The sequence below is a fragment of the Porites lutea genome, chromosome 3 (assembly GCF_958299795.1).
Source record: "Porites lutea chromosome 3, jaPorLute2.1, whole genome shotgun sequence".
NCBI lineage: Eukaryota > Metazoa > Cnidaria > Anthozoa > Scleractinia > Poritidae > Porites > Porites lutea.
The window spans coordinates 16,546,695-16,552,408 of record NC_133203.1 but is presented as its reverse complement, the minus strand read 5'-3'; the positions used below and the strand labels follow the sequence as shown (position 1 = coordinate 16,552,408).

Genomic DNA, 5,714 nt, shown 5'->3' with positions numbered 1-5,714 from the left:
TATTCCATTGCTGCAGCCAGGATTAAAGGGCATGTAAACCCAAAAATACAAGTTTATCCCCTTATATGTAAAAAAGTATTCTAAAAACGATTTTGCTATCATTTTTTTGCCAATTCGATGCTCCTAAGGCGAAAACACGGCATTTTCTATGGAAGATTAACTTCTGGTTAACAATATGAAATTACCTGTGGCATAACGATTGGAACCAGTCTATTGTGCAACTTCATTATCACTATGGTGGCTCGAGCGATAAGTGATAGTTCGAATAGTTGAGAGCAGAATTCATTCAATGAAAGTGATTTTTACGACGTAAATTTACATTACAGCGATGTAGCCGAAACTTCAGAGCCTTCTGAAGACACAGGTCCGCGTCCCTATCATTACGAGCCTCGCAGAGTTCAATGAGATGATGGACAACAATAACAACAAAGCCGTGAGGACGAAAGCGGAAGTGAGACGGATCGTCTTGGCAACACAGACTGGTAATTTTTTTTGTGTGACTTAAATTGTATTGCTTATACCTTTTGCCTTTATTTTGGAGTAATTTTATCAAGAGGCTAGGATGAACTCGAGCCATTATGAAAGGGGTCCTTTTTGTTATTGTAATTTAGGTGTGTGTGGAATGTGTCAGCTGATGCTTTTAGTACCCGAAAGCGTATGTTGTCATGAAATAGTGCAAATATGGCAAAAAATTGAAGAGCAAATGGAGGTCCAAATGTCCTGTATTACAGAACATCCAGGATTTAAGTCTACTTGCTTGGATGTGTGGGTCCTTAAAACGGCGTATTATGCATATAGGCAACAACATAGTATGTTTACTAGTTCTGAAATTTTCACTTCATACATAAAACAATTATGACCAGTTATATATTACGGCGTATTTGTAACATTTTTTCTCTCGTTCATGTCTAGAAAATTTTGCTACATCGCTTATCGCCAATCTTGGCAGAAAAGTAAGAGTGCGCTGCCTTCCTGTGCGGTAAACGAAACACGCCAAATATTTCCTGCAGATTTTGTCACCTCCTACACTGGTTTAAAGCCACCAAACCTGCAATAAAATAGAAAAAGGTAGTTTATAATTCATTTGCATTAAATTATGCCTTTTGCTAGTTACTACTTACAGTTAATTCTTAGGCATATATGACTTGCACAAATCACAGCCTTTCTAGCACTCATGCTCATGGCATATTGCGTGAGTACTGTCATGCGGTGAAACACAGGGCACGCGTCATGAAGACCTCTGACAGTTTGTGTCCTGCTTTGTTTCCTCCTGCTGATGTAAAATTTAGCCATTTAAACAAAATGCCTCCGTATTTCATATCCTCTTACTCTTACTGTGCAAATCGCGTGACCACCTGTTCAACTGCTGTTTGTTTGCAGGGTTTCTCAAAGGAAGCTTTGAGTGGTGGAGGCATGTTTTACCTGAGATCCTGGATAGAATTTTTTAAAGAAGTTTGATCCTCTTCATACTCTCGCACTAGAAAATTAAGTAGAGTCTTGGTGTAACCTGCCAAAAAAAAAGGGTGTATGTTTTTTTTCCCTTGCACTTTGGACTGCATGCACTTCACATCGTAATAGTTACCACATGTGGCAGCAGTCTTCTCCTTGCGAACAGAGTATTCCCCTTTTTTATGCTTGGGAAAGCAGATGGAGTAACAGGGCTTTCCTTCCTTAGTTACAGCTTGCAGTCTGTCACTGTTTTCATTATAATGAAGCGCAGCCAAAAGTAGTCTAAATAAAAGAAAACCATATACTGAATAAAAACACTATACTCGCGAACAGAAATGTCTATAAGAGTCAAGAAGAGTTAGGAGCATAAAAACAAAGGTCATGTTACCTGGCAAGCATAGCCAAGAATGCGAATGCCGTGTGCTTGGGAGCAAATATGATATCCAAACTTTGCAGGGCTTCTAGAGAGGAGGTTTGATAGCGAAGCGATAACATCCTGATGTCTTTCAGTAGAGACTTGCTAAAAAGGATGTCGGTCAGCTTTTCACAAACCTTTGATGCTGGAAATTAAATAGGAAACAAAGAAATAAGATATTAATGGCAAGGATTTATTTGTAGAACAAAAAATCCAAAATTTCCTACAAGGTTGCAGCCACTCTTTGTCCCTCTCTTCGTCGTCCAAAGGGCCATGGGCACATGCCAGGTAGAGATCACTGTGCTCCTCGTAGATGTCTTGTATGTGGTTGCAAACTGACTTCCACATAGCCTCTATCATGTCCTCATTTCCCTCGGGTGCAGTGGCTATCCAGTAGAGGTGGTTGACGATCAACTTCCTCTACAAGCCTGCATCTTCGCAATCTTTTTGTTTTGCCAAAGCGTCAATTTTCTTGCCAATACCTAAAAACAAAATACTTTTACACCCGTCAACACAAAAAAGATATTATAATTCACTATTGAGTTGGGCAGGTTGAGTGCTTAGTTGTATAAACGCTTTACTTGCCAGATGTCGTAGTAATGCGTAGTTCCTTTTGGCTTTATTTTGTTGCAAATGTAAGCGGCATTTTGACGATTTCTGTCAGTAATGATGACATCGAGTAGAAGCCCTTTGGTAGCCAGAAATCGTTCCATATTAAGAAGACCCCTGTGTTCACACCAAGAACTGATCCGCACCTCATTAGACTAGTAGGCACAGACAAAAGCACTTTACACATAACTGAACAAAAAAGGAAATAAAGATAAATTATTAAAATGCCATGTTCGTACTTGAACAAGTTGCACATCTAAGACTTTGTTTACTCTTTTCTCAATAACTGTAAAGGCTCCATATTTGGCGCAGTGACCTGGACTGTCAGACCTCCCATCCCCCAAAAGAACAACTCCCCCTGGTAAAGCAGACATATTCTGTATAACTGTCTTGCTCCTCCGTCCACAATTTTATAATAACGGGGATACGATAATTGTTCTGGTGTGTGTGAAACGTCTGCCAACTAAAGCACTCCACCTTAAGGATCTTAAATATTCGCAGGGTCTGTGATATCATACTGCCCAATAAAGAATGGCAGCTGAAAGTAAAAGATTTCCTGCGGGAATTCTTCGATTATTGGGTTGACTTTTCCACGGACAAACAAATTTGCAGGTGGGACACTTCTGAGTCACATAGATCTGAGTGCCTATTACTTCAGTTACTTCAGCTGTGCCAGGTTCAGTACAATTAGGGCATACCGCGAACAGTTCCATCAGACAGGAGAAGAAGACAATGTACTTTTTCTCATCCTGGGGAGCCACAGGATCCTTTTTGCCAATTAACCTATATGTCAACGAATAACAAGTGAAAACCATCAGCGAAAAATAAGAAAAAAAAGAAAACAAACAAAGCACGATATCTCTTCAAAAATATAATCAGTGTACAGCGGTACGTTACTTTGACGGACTCCCCTCATATTCTTCAGTGTCGTCCTCGGCGTCCTCAAGAGACACCTCAAGAGACAAATCAGTCGGTGGAACATAATCGAAATCTTTGCCATTGTCCACACTGCGTCCTCCTAGACTTTTAACAGGGCTGCATTCTGCTGTACTAGTGCTTAAAGGAACTGTTATAAGGTCGCACTGCACTTGAAAATCTGCTCTTAAGGGTTCTACTTGTGTGCCTGCTGGATAGTGATTCTACATTAGATAATCGGTTAGGGGGCAAAAAAAAGCGAGGTAAGATTACATCTAAGCCTAATCTACCTTTACCTATAGACGTTTCGTGCAGAATATCACATTGAATTGCTACCTCTTTAAACCTGGCAGATGTCACATCTTCACAGTAAGCACTTGTTTCAATATCAATGGGCATAGACTCAGAAGCTGACGTGACGGTGCTTACAGCAACGGAGGCACGTTTATTATCGGCCAATAACTGAAAAAAAGTAGAATATACTTGAGAAGGGGGGAACGGTTAATACTGACCTAATGAAAAAATTTCGTCTTAATATATTACTTTGGCTTACTTACCCTAGAAACTGATAACTTGTGCACAGCTCTACTTGTTTGTGACCTTTTGCCAGGAGTCTGACTCGCAGTCGCGGGTATTTCTTTTTCTTTGCTATCCATAGTCCGCTTACGCGCTTCGGGCGATGCTTTGGGTCACTGGGGCTGAATTGTGGGGACCCAACCGCTTTTCAAATTGCTTCTTTTATCTTTGAGCCCCATTTTGACCATCTCATCATCCTCAAAACATTCGTTTGCAAAATGAGTGCCACAGATTATGGAGTGTTCTCTAGGCTCTAAGATGTCTGCACGTTTAACTTGGACAAAGTTAATCCACTGGCGCCGAATTCTTTCTACTTACTTTGCCCTGTTTTCGAGTTATTACAAGATCCAACGACACACCGCTTTACCATTGGCAAAACTAAAAAATATTCTTGTAGGAAACTGGACAACACACGTGCTTGTTAAGGTCCCAAAGATGTTTTTGACTTCTGATGGGCGGAGATTCCATTTGTGATGTCACAACAAAGATGGCAGAATCAAAATGGCGCATGAAGTGAACTTTCAGAGGTGATTTCTCGCGTCAAAATGCGCTTGTATCGAAGAAAAAGATAAAAGATTGATGAAGTACTGTTGGTATACATTCTAATCATATGAACAAAATTGTATCATTTTTGGATTTACATGCCCTTTAAGAAGGTGCATTTAACTACTAACACACTTTGCTTACCTAAAAGCAAATATACTCAGAAGCCAGGGAAGGTTTTTTCCAGCCATCTGAATCCCACATCCATTACGCTCTGGTTGAACCAGGAATCCTGCTCTGTGTCCTCGCTCCACAAATCTAAAATTTTCCTGACCTTTAGGTTTGCATCCACTTGGGCTATGATCCCGCTGACATTCTTGTAAACGGACACAAAGTTCAACCTTCATCTTGTACTCAATAATGACAACAGCAACACCTGGCTCAAGACTGTTGAGGATGAATTTGTGATAGTCTGCCTGATGCTTTGTCCTTAACAGGTGGCTAGCATACAATATATGGCTGTTCATTACCTCCTTTAGCTCCCCTTCCAATTGTTGCTTTGTAGCAGTGTCAGCCAACCTATTATGGTGTCTTTGGCAACCTTCTCTAATTTAGCCAAGGCAACAACATCACTACAACAGTTGGCATGAGACTCTGGGCAAGATCCAAAGGCATGGGTGATACAAAGTTCAAAGGAAGGAGAGTTCTTCTCAGTAACTTTGCTGAACTGGTTTCTAAAAAACTGCTGATGTTTCAACACCGTCGTTTTCTCTTTTTTCAAAGAAACACCCACTATATGTTCAATTTCACTCATTACGGACAGCAGCTTGTCATAATTGGAATGACCATAGTTATCACAAATATTACACAGTCTGGCAAACATCGAGTCAGATCTAAAACTGGGTTGTAGGTGGCTATAGATGTATGTTCGCTTCACACCAAAAGGGAACACTAGTAGATACTGATTAACTAGATTCTTGATACTGTCTATCCAGTATATCTCACTGGAGTTTCCTCTCCATCAACAACTACGCTTCTGCAGGAAGAAGGCCTGTATACATCATCCCTCATGAAGAAATCTGACAGATCCTCCACAACGGAGGGGCTGACCCATTGGTGACGGAACTTGAACTTTGGTGGTGGTGTGCCAAGCAAAAAGGATGCTATGAACCCTTAGAGCAGTAACAGTGTTTGGGGAGCAATGAAACTGCTTTTGCAGGAATCGATAAGGGTAATCCATTGCAACAATGGACAGCAACCTTCTCCT

General features: G+C 40.7%; 1 pseudogene; it reads right to left on the bottom strand.

The window, feature by feature from the left end:
* Positions 1-1,023: 1,023 nt before the first annotated feature.
* Positions 1,024-3,248, bottom strand: LOC140931675 (uncharacterized; annotated as a pseudogene).
* Positions 3,249-5,714: the final 2,466 nt, after the last annotated feature.